Source organism: Echinops telfairi, unplaced genomic scaffold (genome assembly GCF_000313985.2).
Source record: "Echinops telfairi isolate 266 unplaced genomic scaffold, ASM31398v2 ScPeMD7_18;HRSCAF=68, whole genome shotgun sequence".
In the NCBI taxonomy this organism is placed as follows: domain Eukaryota; kingdom Metazoa; phylum Chordata; class Mammalia; order Afrosoricida; family Tenrecidae; genus Echinops; species Echinops telfairi.
Window position 1 is genome coordinate 3,681,214 of NW_022103915.1, and position 15,780 is coordinate 3,696,993.

A 15,780-nucleotide genomic window follows, 5' to 3' on the forward strand; every position below is an offset into this window, starting at 1 on the left:
TATCTGTGTGTGTGTATATATATATATATATAATTATTAGTATTCTGGTTTTGTTTCTTTAGAGAACCCTGTCTAACACAAGGAGTAAAATGCCCATCTTTCGCTCATGGAGTGGCTGGTTTCAGTGGTGTGGATGTTATGCATTGCACTGTTAACTTCAAGGTCAACAGTTTGAAACCACCAGTTGCACCTCAGGAGACAGACCAGGATTTCTACTCCTTGAAAGAGTTACAATCTTGGAAACACACAGGGTCAGGTTCACCCTGTCCTATACATAGGGTCACTGTCAGTCAACAATGACTCAATGGCAGTGAGGATTAATAATGTAGAATGATATAATTTATGTAAACATGCACAGAAAAAAAGAATGGTTATCTTAGAAAATATGTTTACCTAAACATTAATGATATACCTGTGGGCAGTAGAATCTCAAGTTAATTTACCTTCTACTTTCCATATATTTGATTTTATGTCAATATTTATACACTTTGTATTCAGGAAACTACTAAAGAAACAAAAGAGTGTGATATTCTGAGGAGGAAAGAAAATCTATGGCATCATTTTCAGTACCTTGTAGCCACATTCAAGTCATGATTTTATCAGTTAATGCCTGACCCAAAAGAACCTCTCCTAAGATTGTTTTATTGGCCTGCAAAGTTGAAATGACAGTAATGGATATGTCTTCCTGATAAGTGTAAAATAGAGATCATGTATGAAAATGTATGCAATGAGGAAAGCACACTGATCTAGCTATCAGCTCCGGATCCAGACGTCTCCACGGGCATTCTAGTGCAGTCTCCTCCGAGCTGTGTGACCTGATGTAACTGTGCAACCTCTGACCTTCACTCTCCTCATCTGCAAATGAGATCGTCAAGGTAGTACCTCCTGGTAGCTTCACCACGAGGATTGAATCAGTAGATACTTTTAAAGTGTTCCGTACAATGGCAGCTACCTATTGTGATTGTTAATCATCCTTAAGTTGATTCAGAGTCATGGTGAACTACATGTGGGAGACCAGAATAGCTTCGTAGACTCTTCTAAACTGTGACCTTTCAGAAACAGATGGCCAGCCTGTCTCCTGAAGCGTCTCTTGCTGGGTTTGAAATACCAACTCTTTGACTAGTTATTGTTGGTAAATGCCTTCAAGTCAGTTAATGATGCCTTGGAAAGCACAAGGAAGCACTGCCCTGTCCTGCGTCATCCTCGCAACCCTTATAGTGGAGTCCATGGTTGTGGCCACTGTGGCAACCAGTACTGTAGAGGGTCTTCTGCTTCACCGATGCTCACTTTACCAAGCGTGGTGCCCTCCTCTAGGGACTAACATCCCTTGTTGTCGGTCTAAAGTCTGTGAGACCAAGTCTCGCCGTTCTTGCTTCTCAGGAACATCCTGAATGCACTTCCTGCAAGATGGATTTGTTTGTCCTTCCGGTGGTCCGAGGTGTCTTCAAAGTTCTTCCCTAACCACAGAATTCACATGCATCAACTCTTCCCTAGCCATCTTTATTCACGTTCATGGGCACGGGAGGTGATCAAACATACCAAGGCTTGGATCAGATGCACATTAGCCCTCAAAGTGACAAATTTGACTAATAGTCAATAGCTTAACCAATCACATCACCCAGGGACCAACTACAGGGTAGCCTCTTTTTGAATGCTTAGGGGCCCTAGTAGCATGCTAGTTATACGCTGGCCTGCTAACTACGACATCTCACCAGCCGTTCCGTGGGAGAAAGACAAGGCTTTCTACTTCTGTAAAGAGCTACAGTCTCAGAAACCCCCAGGAGCAGTGCTACCCTGTTCTATATGTTCTCTGTGCGTTGGAACCGACCGGATGGTATTAAGTTTATTTGGGGGTTTTATATGCATGCTTGAGAAGTAAAATAAATGCTGTGGTCCAGCCAACTGCAGACCTCGGGTCCCTGACCCCTGAAGCGGATTTTCATTACTGCATTCCCCACTGGAGTGCTTGATACAGCCTTTTGCGTTCTGTGTTCCAGACATGCGCGAGTGATACGACAGGACCCTGAGTAGGCGAAGGGAGCACAGCTTCTCATGGGAGAGATGAGAGCGCACAGTCATCCTGGTTGGCAGTTGCTTTGTTCTTTTACTCTCATAGAGTTGGGCCTGAGTAGCCCTGCTCGAATCAATACCAGAGTTTGAATAATTTTTCCTGCACAAGGACAGATTTACACTTGCGAGTGCCTGGCGCGTTAATTGAAAGGTCTTTATTCCTCGTTGTCCATTCCTGTTAGAGGCCATCTTTTAAAACAGGGATGGCTGCCCCTAAATCAAGAATCAATTAGAAACATTCATAAAACAACCCTGTCAATGCCCATTAGGCCCACGCCAGACTTTTTCTTCTCTCTATTAAACATGCGATTGCTAATCACTATTTTTTATCAATGTCTGAGGAGCATGATCTGCAATTTACCCCTGGCTAATGAATAAAACCAATTGGTTCCTGGCTCTCCGTTGAAAGGTGTCTCCCAGTGGGATGAGGGGCAGTGCATGGCCGCTCAGATCCTGCTTGTAAGGGGGAGAAGCACCAGGGACCTGAAGGAGGCAAGCAGTGCTTCCAAGGAAGAGGACACGCGGGAAAGAGGATGTCCTCTGGAGGGTGAGAGAAAACAAGCGTTTGGACAAAGGGGCATGTGGGTCAAAAAAACAGGTACGTGTTAGCAAGAGGAAGTCCGTGGTAGCTTGTGTCACCTTAGTGGACTAGCCCCAACCCAACCAGGAGCTCTGAGGACAGGACAAAAGAAGGGCTGAGGGTCTAAGATGAGCAGGACGAGGCCCTGCCACCTGAGAGCTCAGATCCAGGGTGAGAAGCAATGGTGTAAAGAGATAATTGCGTAAAGTATGATAAGGTACTTTAATATAAGATGTACCGGCAGGGGGTGAGATACAGGAATGAGCTTACGTACCCCACAGGGCCTGGGGAGGCGGGGATAATATGACGGGGATTCATTGGTCTACCCTCCTTTAGTTCATGAGAAAGCCTGCTCTTTTCTTGCCCCCTGCCTTGACCACTCCCCAAGATAATCCCTCTGTGTTCTGACTGAAACCTCTCTTCTTCCTGGAAGATAAAGTTGGTGGTTGTTGGGTTGGGTGCTGTTGAGTCAACCTGACTCCTGGCGATCGTGCTGTGTGTGATGAAACAAAGCTGGGCTCTGTGGTCCTGTACCATCCTCAGAAGCTTTGCTAAATTTGAGCCTGCATGCAGCCACAGGACTGGTTCACCCCAGGGGACCCTCCCTCTTTTTCAACAATGCTCAGCAGGAAGAATGGTGTTGCAGGAAGAAAGTGGAAAGGGAAAACCAGGATCATGCATCTGGCAAAACTCCAGCCAGAAGAAGCTGTAGTGATCATCTGGGCTACTGGCTGAAACTTACTTAAAGAGAGAGCTAGACTCCGAGAAGTTATACAACTTGCTTAAGGCCACCACATGCCTTGTAATGATGGATACCAGCCCATTGCCACCAGCCCCACCCCACCCCACTGTTCTTGAAATAATTAAAACAAACAACCAAAAAGCAAAATCTCATTGCATTGGGGTCAGTTCTGACTCTGATTCATAGAGACCTTAGGGTTTCCGAGGCGGTAAATCTGTACAGAACTAGAAAGCCTTAACTTTCTTTTATGGAGTGGCTGGGTTCGAACTGCTGACCTCAAAGTGATTGTCATGCACTCATTCCATGTAATCTACTGTAACACCACTATACACCCGATGAGTGGGTTTGTCTCCCTTGAGGTGTCGGGCAGCATCTTTGTTTATGCTCAGAAAGAGTGAGCTTTAGCTCAAGATATACTACCTGGGAAATAGAGGAATCAGGAATGAGACGTTAATGTGGCCGTTACACTAAGGCATCATCCATGGCCTGAGCCTGGGAAATCACTGAAAGCCAGAATGATGAGTTGAGCTCAATGCAAATACCAAAGGCAACGATGCAGCAGGCATGTGTTTGTGTAGAAAGGAGGCCCTGCCACGCCTTTCCTTTGTCTTTCATTGGAGAGGGGGTGATTCATGCCCCCTGACCCACACAGGGGCATTTGGCAATATTTGGGAACATCTTTGATGGTCATAATTTAATGGGGGATGCTGCTAGCTAAAGGGTGGGGTCAAGGATGCTGCTAAGCATTCTGCAACGTATGGTGCACAGAGTGGAGGTTAAGCCATTGAAGAAATGCATTTACCCGACAGCGCATAGCAAGTGGGGCCCAGCGTGATGAAGAGAATGCGGGCCCCTGGCCCATTCTCAAGACTGTATCCCTTCTGGAAGACAGAGTCCCTCAAGGGTGGTCATGGTCAGCCATCGTACATGATCGCAACCCCTCCTTTCCTGCCACTTACCTCATTTCACTGCGATTGCAATGTCAGTTTACCTGGCACATCGATTGGAGCAGAATAAGGAAGATCATGTGGACCCTCTTTTTATTTTTACAGTCAGATTGCCATGTATTAGAAATAGATATAACACTTTAGCCTTTTCTCGTTTGGTCAAATCATGTTTGATTTGGTTAATCTCAGCTGAACAGGAGTTTAACACTAGATCTTTTAAGTGAGATCATTCTTATATTAATGAGATCCAGACTGATTCAAGTGAAAAAAAAAAGATTAAAAAAAACATAAAATGTCCCCTTGCTGTTATTCAAATGAATGGATGGAAAGAGGTGGTATTTTATTTTTTTGAAGCTCGCTCGCTCGCTCTCTTTTTTTCCAGCCTAATTGACTTGGAGCCGGTTCATCTTGAGAAGGTTATGTTTTCTTATTGTAACAGCCTTTCCCCTGGAAAAAAATCCTTCCCCTCACTAATGAGCTCCATCCTCCTAGGCTAGGAAGAGGGTTTTAAAAACACCCACTGCTCTCTCCCATTCATTTGAATAGCACCAAAGAGACACCTTTTCCCTTAATCTCTATCAGACAGATTGGGCTGGATCTTGTTAATAAAGAGATGATTTTACTCCAAAGCACATTAAGCCTGAACCTAGATTAGAACTTTATCAAACATCAAGCCCCAGCTGCTGAAACTGTCTCTTGAGCTCCACCTGCACAGGAGACCATTAACATGGCCAAAGTGTCCCTGACCAAAGAAGAGAGTAAGGGGCTGCCTGTGGTCTCTGTCCCCAAGTCAGCTGATCTTCTACCATGGGACTTTTGTGCCTTTAAACACCCCTGGGTCTCAAAGTGGCCCCCCCAAAACCTGGCCCTGACACACAATGGTCCTCCTACAGATCAAGCTAGGCAGGAGACACGTGGGGACAAGCACTCTCTCTGAGGCCCATGGCCACCTCCACCCTCACTTCCGTCCACTGCCTCCTGCTGTCCCCTGCTTAGCATTTATCTCCCAGAGTCTCCCTTCCATGTGTTCCGTTTCCAGATCTGTCTGCATCGGTGGACACATCCGGAGTTTGCTCTGTGGACTGAAGTCCACAGCCAGCCCATGGCAGTGGCTTTGCAACCCCTGGGCTAGCACGACGCCCCAGATCTTCCACTGACATCCATGAAAACTTCAGCAGACTCACTCGTTCTCTCTGTAGGTGATGTCCCATCTCGTATGCGCATGGCCCTTGATGGCCCTGCTCTGGTTGAGTCTCAGTTTCCTGTGTCAACAGGTGTGGTTCTTCTTACCTGCCACGAGGAAAGTGGCCTGACTCCTGGTGATCTCATGCCCAATAGAATGACGTGTTGTCTGGCCCCATGCCTCTCCACGATTGGGATAGAGGAGCCCCTACCTCATAAGGCTGTGGTCAGGCATCCTCACGTCAGTCCCAACTCCTAGCGGGCCCACGGACAGCAGAACACACCACGGATAGGTCCTGCAGGACCCTCACAATGGCTCCTCTATTTGAGCCTACTGTTGCAGCCGTCACGGCGTCACCCCATCTTCCGCAGGGCCCTCTCGTTCTCACCGGCCCTCCGCCTCACCAAGTAGGATGTGCTTTCCCAGGGCCCGGGCTCTCTTGAGGAAACATCCAAACTACTGTCAGTGTGGTGCTCAGTATTGATTCAAGAGACAGAAGCAAAGAGGAACCTACGGTTGGCCTCAGTCTGTTCTTATTATGCCAAGTCCCGGGATAGCGCAAAGAGAGCTTGCACTTGATTCCTAACCCCAAGGTTGGCAGTTTGAGTCCACCCAGAGCCACTGCAGCAGCAAGGCCAGGCAATCCACTCTGAAGTTCTCAGCCACGGAAGCCTCACAGAGCAGCTCTGCTCTGTAACGCAGACCACGCGGGCGGCCCGGGTGGGATTTACTCAGCGGAAGCCAGTTTGAATGTTTTGCTTAAGTATCACTTTCTCTCCATTGAAGAAGAATAAATGAACAAAGGGTTTTAAAGATTACTATGTACTGTACATAACAACCTGTGAACAATGTGTGTGTGTGTGATTATGTCCTGAATATTGCATGGGACATACTTATACTATATGCTTGCCCTTGCTTCTTTGAAAATAAAATTTAACTGAATTTCCCATATTTTACCCACCACACATACTTCCTTTCATGTCAAACATTCTTGCTAAAGGATCCCTCCTCCTTTCTGAGCCCTGGTGGCATCGTGGTTACACACTGGGCAGTTAACACAAGGTCAGCCGTTTGAAACCATCAGTGGCTGTGCAGGAGAAAGATGCGGTTGTCCACTCCCACACAGATGTACAGTCCTGGAAAACCCACAGAGACGCTTCTATGCTCTTCTAGGGTCGCTTTGAATTGGCAACAACTTGATGGTGGTGGGTATGCTCTTTGTAGACGGTTCCCAGGACTATGAGTCTTCACACTTGTAGATCTTTCTACCTTGCGGAAGCTGGTAGGTCTCAACACGCCGACCTTAGGATTAGCAGCCCTGGGCGTTACAGGCAGAGAGACAAGAAGGGAAATGGCCTGGCTGTTCCCTTTCACCTGCCTCCCACTGTCTTACTCCGTGGCCATCCACAGGGGAGACTGGGAGCCCAGCTTAGAGGAGTCAGCCTTCGAGGGCAGAGTGCTGATTGGACCAGAGTGAGGAGCGGGTGTGAGGGAAGCGGAGGGAAGGACTGGCGAACACACGTGCTTCCTCATGAAGCAGGCACATGCAAACACTGCCCCCTGTTGCTCTCGAGTCCTTTCCTTGACCTTCAAGGCAAGACTACATCAACTTGGGGAGGGGTGATTTTGCTGGCCAGGCCACTTGGTTCTAACTTTGGTGATGGTCCACCTACATTGTCTGCATCGGAACCGCTGTGTACCATTGAAGAATACACACAGCCGGGAACGAGCCTTTGTTTCCCTGGCGCAGGCCCATCGGAACCAGAACTCTTGGCCTCACAGGGCCTTGGCTACATTTTCCTTTGAACCCCCCAGCTTCTCTTAAGGCCGAGAACAAGGACTGGCTTCGATGCAGCGCATAGCAGGCAGCCCTGGGGAACGATCGCTGTGAATACGGTATTCAAAAGGGCATGCCTTGCAGGCCGTAGGCTGACCGCTGTGTGACAGCTACTGCAGACAGCATGCAATGAACGGGCATGGCTGGGGTCTAGTGACACTCCATTTTTGAAAACAGGGCACTGGACTTGGCCCTCAGGTGATGGCTTACTGACTTACTCCTGCTCCACAGGGTGGACTAGAACCCTGTCCCTGTTGCTTTTCTAAGCACAATCGCCCCACCGGATGATCGCGCAGGCATAGATTCACGCAGTTGCCTGTGTTATTTGAGTAGGAGGGGGGCTTCAAGTGGATGAAACACTTTCACGTGTACATGTGTCTGGTCTGGTAGTCAACGTTTAATGTACACACGAGTCATGGCATCCACACAAACGCTTGTGCCGATCGGGAGATCGATGAGCAGCATCTACATGGAGGGCAGGCCCGACGGCACAGGAAGACACCGTTTTCCACGGGGCCTGCACATCTTGTGATGCAGAAGGGAACTGGATCCCCTCGGCAAACTTGCAGCCCGGCATCGCTTACGCTGTTAGTATTCAGCTGCAGCGCTGCTAATGGATTTACAATTGCAAATCAGCTGTGCGCGGGCAAGATTTCCGACGGTGTTGATGATGTCTCTGGTGAGACCACGCACACGAGTGCTGATCACTGATTCTGCTCCCTGAACAATTAGCAAGTGTCAACCTCTCATTGTCCTTACCATTGTAGGATCTCGGATGTGGAGCCGGGAATGTGCCCACAGCTCACTCCAGGCTCACAGGACCCCTGTCTTTCCAGCTGAAAGCGGCTCTCCAGTGGGGCAGGGGGCTGGGGGCAGGTTGTGTGCACGCGGGGCATCTGAGGAATGCTGGCCCAGGTGTGCACCACGTACCAGCTGTCCTGGGGGCTAAGGTGTGTCCACAGGAGGACCCGGGTCCAGCTGGCTTTTGCTTACCTTGTTCCTACCCAGAACCCTGCTGGATCCATGCATGGCCCCTGGCCCCTAAGAATCCTTTCATCTCATCCTGGAAGGTCGTGAATTCTCTGCCTGTCCAAGATCCTAAATGGGCAGGGCCTCTTGGAGGCTGGGTCTGTGGGTTTGAGCTTCAGTCTGAGGCAGGTTTAAAGCCAGGCGCTGCCCTCACCCACCACCTAACTTTAGGGGACTTCCTGGACCTCTGGGTGCCTTGGCTTTTGCGTGGGCAAATGGGAGTGAGTGACGGCACCCAGCTCACAGGCCATCATGCAGGTGACACCCTTGGTTCTCTGGGCTGTGTGCCCCAGAGAATCCCTCACCCTACAGATGAGCCTTAAGGGAAACCAGTTTCAAGTGAGGCGCTCTTTTCATAGAGAGCACCCCACCCGCGTCCACTTCTGTCTAACTCTCCTGAGAGAGACAGCATGCTCCCCGCGGCCAGTGCAGCCTTCCAGAACTGGGCAGATGTTACTGTTAGAGATTTTTTTATTAGGCTGATTGGTACCAGTTTCTGGTTGCTCTCACCCAGGTCTCTACTATAAGTTTGAGGGAATTTTAAACCAGACAAAGGAGAGAGACAGACAGACAGACAGACAGAGAGACCCCTAACATCTGCTCCCTAGAGTTTACCTTCCTGAGACTGAATGAGCCTGGACCTCACACCCTGGGGTTTGGAATCTGTTCCTGTTCCCCTCCGCCATACCTGAAAGGGAGCTGTATCCTCTACATCTTCCCCAACAAACAGTCCACTTGTGTTGGGGGGCCCAGCCTTGCGGCCTCGGCCCCCTCCCTCCGTGCTCAGGATGAGCGATTTGGTGACCTTTCCACACTTACCAAGGTGAAGAGGAGAGGAACGAATGAAGATGCTCTTTAAGGAGGTTTCTGTCTTCATCAGGCTGCTTTCTCCCCTCCTCCTGTCTGAGGGAGAAGGCTAGACTTACACCCTGCCCAGCACCCAGGAAGCAGTCAGCAGGAATGAAAATCGCTTCCCTCCAAGGTGGCCCTTGGAAAGTTGGTGCTTGCACTTCCTCCCTGACTCCTTCTCCCGGGGTAAGTGCCTCCAGGGGAAGATGGACTCACCCAGCTGTGCCAAGCCTTGGGGTCCTGATTTTGTTTTCACCCTCCCCCACGTCCCTATGAGGGTTACATCACTCTCACACCCACTGCCCTGGTGTCAGTTCCAAGTCCCAGTGACCCTACAGGACAGAGCAGACCTGCCCCTCGCGGCTTCTGAGACTGCACATACTTCCAAGGTCAGTAAGCCTCATCTTCCTCCCTCTGAGCAGTTGGTGAGTTCAAACTGCTGGCCTTGGGGTTAGCAAACCAATGGGTAACCCTTTGCCCAAGCAGGACTCTTTCATCCGTGAGGGTGGCCTTACAGATGAGAAGTTGAAGACCATGGGGGAAGTTAATAGGAAGGCAGACAACCCATCTCCAAAGTGCAGCTCCTGTTCCATTCCCTGAAACGAAGGATGGCGTAGTCCACAGGGGAACTAGCCTCGCACGTATTCTGCCCTTCAGCAAGTGAGGGGGCTGCCAATCAAAATGTGGGCAGTTCAAGTCCACCCAGAGGGACCTGGAAGAAACCGGCCACAGGGAACCCTGATGGGTATAGCTCTTACCAGACACACATGGGGGCTCCACGGCTCAGATCCAACTCAGTGCCCATGGCTAGTTTTTGCCTCCTTTTTGGTTTGTTTGTTTTGTGTTTTTCAGTAAGTTCTAGGCACTGCTAAATTCTTTACTTCTCTTCTCTCTCAGTGTCGACACCACTCTTGGGGATGTAAGACGTCTGCTCTGCTTTGAGGTGTATTTGGAAGCAGGGACTGGGTCCCACACACCTGGCAGGTAAAGGGAGATGCATCACAAATTCCCTGCCATGCAGTGAATCCGGGCTCGTAGTGACCCTACAAGACAATGTGGAACTTCCCCTGTGGGTTTCAAAGACTGTTCATCTTCACAGGAGCAAAAGCCTCATGTTTCTCCCAAAGAGCAGCAGGTTGATTTGAACTTCAGACCTTGTAGTTAGCAACGCAACACATGCCAACTATGCCACCAGGTCTCCTTTCAGAAATGGGGATAGCCTGACACAAAAGCTGAGTTGGTTCAGAGGGGATTTTTGTTTATGTTTTTTCTCAGGAGAACACAGCTAGCAGGGACAGACAGCAGCCTTGCACCCCTGCCTTCTCCTCCCCACCCCACCCCCATTCTTTTTCTTGACTCAATTTATCCATCTACTTCTTCCCTTTGCGATGCTCTTTTATCTTCCTGTCTTAAACCCTTGCACTAACTCAGCTGATTCCCTTGCCCTTCCGGGCCTTCCAGCAGGAGCTTTTGTCTTCACAAAGCAACGCAACACAACACGGCGCAATAGTCTTCGTTGGAGCATCATTTTGACCTGACTTTTAACTCCAGCCATGTTTCAGTCAATACACGCAGTGGTCTCAGAGTCCGAGTGGCACAGTGGTGAACCACAAGGTGGTGATTGGAACACACCATCTGCTCCAAGGGAGAAAGATGAGCTATCCGTCCCCACGAACATCTACAATCTTGAAAACTTGAGGGAGGAGTTCAGCTCTTAGCCGACAGGCCACTCTGAGTGGGAGCCAATGGCAGTGGGTGAGTGTGGTGAGGTGAGTGGTATGTGGCTGTGAGGCTGGAAGCTGTGTTGTTGTGATGGGCCACCTCTGTGGACAGGTTTCTCTGGAGCTCCCAGGCTAAGGCAGACTTGGCAGACACGCCTGGTGATCCACGTCCACACCTTGGCCAGTGAAATCCCTGTGGATCCCGACAGAATATTGCTTAAAGCAGTGCTGGAAGATGAGCCCCTAGCATGGGGGGGGGGGGGTTGTTACTCAGAAGACACAGTGGCCACAGTCTGGACTCAATCACACCCTGATTCTGAAGGTGGTGCAGGGTCAAGCAACTTAGGGCCAGGCTGTTTGACAGAAGTTTGAAATTAGCTGGAGCTATCTCGACGGCAACTAACAACAACAAGATGAAAGACAGGCTATCCAAAGATCTGGAAGATACGAACTGCAGCACCCCATTTTTATCTGGCCCTAAGGACCCCTCCCCTTCTCTTTACATTGGTCTCATTCCATCTATATGCAGTCTCTGTCCAAGAGAGGCTGAACTCCAGCACCTTCCCTCCCCTTCTGGTCCCTCATCCTGAAACCATCTTCCATGTATGGTGGATCCTTGAGTTGTGTGGGTTTGAACTTCAAGGGTCCACGTATATATGGGTTGTTTTCCTGACTGGTATTACGTATTACCAGGAGAGACCAATCCCCGGAGAGGAACGTCATGCGTGCTGAAGTAGAGGGTCAGCAAAGAAGACACTCCATCAGGTGGAGTGGCCTGGTCACTGCAACAATGGGCTCAAAAATAACAATTGGGAGACGGTGCGGGGCCAGGCAGCATTTTGTTCGTTGTACATGCGATTGCATGTACATCTACAAAGATCAGCAACATTTTGATGAGCTCAAGTGTTGTGAGGACCCACTTACAACACCTGTGACTGACTCTCGTCATCTCCATGGCAGCGGCTCATCTCTCCAGTAACTCCCGGCCTCCCACCTTCCACCCCACACTGCAGAGACGAGCTACTCCCCAGCCCAGGAGAGCATCGCACAGCATTTTAAGCAGGTATGCACAACACTTGAGCTCATGTCACCCAAACCTCAAAACCAAACGCACTGCCACTGAGTTGATTTTGACTCATAGCTTCCTTTTAGGACCCTGTGTGCTTCCCAGACTGAATCTTTACTGAACTAGAGAGGGTTTTCTTTCTCCTGCTGAACAGCTGGTGGTTTCCAACTGCTGACCTTGTGGTTAGAAGCACAATGTGTAACCAGCTTTGCTACCCAGGTGCCTTCTCACCGCAACAGTAACAGAAAAGCAACCTGTGCATTAGTAGGCCCACACAGTTCAGCTCCTGAGCCCATGTTGTTCAAGGGTTCCCTCTATCTGTTTTGATCCAGACCTATGGATTGTTCCATTCGAGCCATTTCTTGTTCTTGAGACCCTACCCCACTCTACCTAGGCCTTTGCTACACCACCGACTCTCTTATTGCCTTGCACAGATTTATCCGTGTATATTATGTTTCCTTTCACATGACTGTGACCTTCCAGATCAGACAAGGCTGGGTTCATCTAATTCACTCTCAACAGAGTCTGACAGAAACCTGCCACAAACATGTCCATTAGGTGGTATAATGAATCCATGTGTGTATGTATACCTGTCACTAGTTATAGTGACAGGTAGTTTGCAGATGTGTAGAGATATAGGAATATGCTTGTTGCTGGATATATGCATTCATAGTATTGTTGATGGTGTTAGATGCTCTCTGGTCAGTTTATGCTGATAATAGCCTCATATACAACAGAGAGCTGCCTCATCCTGCACCCTCCTCACAATCCTTGTTTTGTTTGAGCCCATTGGTGCAGCCGACATTGCCGATCCATCTCATTGACAAGCTTGATCTCTTTTACAGACCCTTTCTGTACACGGAGACATACAGAGACAGATATGTTGATGGTGAGGAAGATGCTCTGAAGAAGGGGAAGGGGTGGAATGGAGAGGTAGCACACAGCTTTGGGTGAGCCTCTCCTCCTAAATCCTGGATCGGCCATGAAGTGGCTGTGTGGCCCGTGGAGGTCCGAAAGCCCCTCCAGGTCTGTTTCCGATGTTCAGGACAGGTTTCTCGAGCAGTTCAGTGATGAAGAGCTCAGTGAGTATCGTGGGCTCTGCACCATGGTGGTAGCTACCGAAAGAGCTTTCTGATGGGGAACACAGTAATTGTTATCATGACTACTGAGGACCTCTGATGTCCTGACAGCAGAACCCATCACAAATGATGCCAACAGCATGATGGCCCAAGCGGTGAGCTGATGCACATTCACATGAACGTATGCAGATATGTAAAGCACACGCGTGCAGTTGGACTCGGGAACATGCCCTTACATGCATGCCTGCAGGGACAGGGCCCTGGATTAGAAGGAGGAAGCTGGGATCTCCCATCCCTTCAGGATAGCCAGGGAGTAGATGACCACATTCACAAGTCTCCATTTTCTCATCGCACCAATGGGAAAAATAAAAGGAATGCCGTGTTTGCCATAGATACTAGTGACCTAATTGTACAACACATGTGGTTGTTGTTTGGCGCCATCAAGATGGAAGCTCAAGTCCACTCAGAAGTTCCTTGGGAGAAAGGCCTTGCTGCCCACTTGCAAACAATCAGTCACCAAGACTCCTACGGCGTGCGCTTGTCCTGTGGTGCCTGTGAAATCCCGGTGCATTGCAGACGATGTAATGGTAGCAGAGGATCCGATCTCTCAGAGGTATGCATTCAATAAAAAGGATACTCAATTATTAACCAGGTAGCTAAAGCAACAAGAACATACCTTCAAGGTGTCCCTGGGCTAACAGAGGAGGCAGGAATAAGAAGTGCTAGAAGACAGCTGAGACAGGTGTAGGGTTCCAGGAAGGGTGCACAGACACGTGACCATTGGGGAAGCCCAGCAGGCAGGCAGGTTGGTACCCACGATTCAACATGGCCTACTAAAAATATTTGACTGTCTTTCCTCAACCTTACAGGTACAGAAATGGAGTTTATCAATTTGGAATGTCAACTCCTCCACAAAACTGGTAGGTGGGTTCGAACTGCCAACCTTTAGCCCAGCAGCTGACTGTGAAGCACTTGTTCCATCCAGGCTCTTCTCTGAATTCACAGCCTTAAAACAAAAGCTCAAACCCTGAACTGTCCCTGTGTGTGTGTGTCTGCCTGTCTTCCTGAGAAATGGGATTTATACACAGGCGACGGCCATACCTCCCACCCACAACATCTGCAGTAGCCACTGCGACAAGAAAGACTACAGCCTGTGCAGCAGCTGGCTCAGAATGGCCAGTGCTTGGTCCCTGGTGGCCAGCGTCCTGTCCTCATCTTTCACAATGTCCAATTCAGGGCCGACCGGGGAAGCCAAAGGAGTTTCTCAAATAAACATAAGATGTCCACAGCAGATTAGCCTACCAGAAGCACCCTGTGTTGTAAACTCCAGTCAGGACATCTTCGTCTCCTCTCCTGCCTGCAGTTGAGTCCCTGCCAATCACAAGGGCTGTAGGCCAACGCCTTGGCTGCGACAAGTATCTGGTACGCGACTTTGGTGCGTCCCCATGACTGACAGGGATGAAGACAAGGGCAAGTCGAAAATTCTGGCTGCAGAAGTCTAGAACCCTTTATGAAACCAGAGCATGCCAAAATGAGCCGGTGGTGCTCCCCGACCCAGCCTCCCCGTGGGTCTAGGCCCTTCTGCACGCAGCCCTTCCTTCCGTAACTCCCCTCGAACAATCCTGTGCCCTCTGATTGACGTCATGTCCAAACAGCAGGCCTGGCATCCTCCAGGGCCTCCAACGGCATGCCTCTGAAATGTTCTTGTGTTTGGGGAACAACAACAAGTCTGAAGGGGCCAGAGCAGGACAGGAAGGCGGACAGGGCATCGTTTCCCAACAAAGTCCCATAGGGCAGCCGTGCTGGTGCTGAGGACTGAGCAAGTTAATTCTGTGTTGGGGACAGAATCCTCAGCGCAACGTTCCTGGCCTTTTCGCTTCCCGAAGCCCTTCTTGACTGACGTGAGGCGCTTTGCAACAAGCCTGCACGACTGCCCTGGGCCTCCGAGGAAACACACTCAGACGATCCTTTTGGGTTCCCCAGAAAGTAGCCGCTACCACCTTTTGCACTGACCTCCCTGCCTTGAATTTAATTGGCCCCTAGATTCCCTTGGAAACCACTGTTTTGACTGGAACTTCATTTTCTAAAACTGTTAATGGTTTTATTGGCATATAATTCGCATACCATAGAGTTCACTAGTTTAAACATATTAAAGGAGTTGTGCAATCCTCACCACACTCGATTTTAGAACACTCTCTTCTTTCTTGTCCTCATTAATATCAGCTCCCCTTACTTTTGAAGACACCGTAATAAGATGAAGACAAATGGGTTTGCTGAGAAAACCATTCTTCAGCCATTCACCGAGACCTGTTTAGACACATTTTGTTCAGAAGAAGCTCCTGCATGAAAGCGCTGAAACCCGAATAGCGATCCTCTTGACTTCCCTTCGTATTCTTGTATTTGTCGCCAAGGTTGTTAGTTCTGTTGAATCGGTACCGACTCATAGCTTCCCTGTGTAAAATAGAACAAAACACCGAGTAAATCAACTGAAGGATGATGCTGAGAGGTGGACAAATTCACACAGGGAGGACCAACTCAACCCACATTTGAATCCCCATGTCCTTGATTCCAAATTTATAGAACGCTTCAGGGAGGGTTAGGGATTGTGTTAGGCCAGGTTGACTACAGAAAAACATCCAGTGACAATTGTATATGTTTAAGAAAGAGCTTTATATCA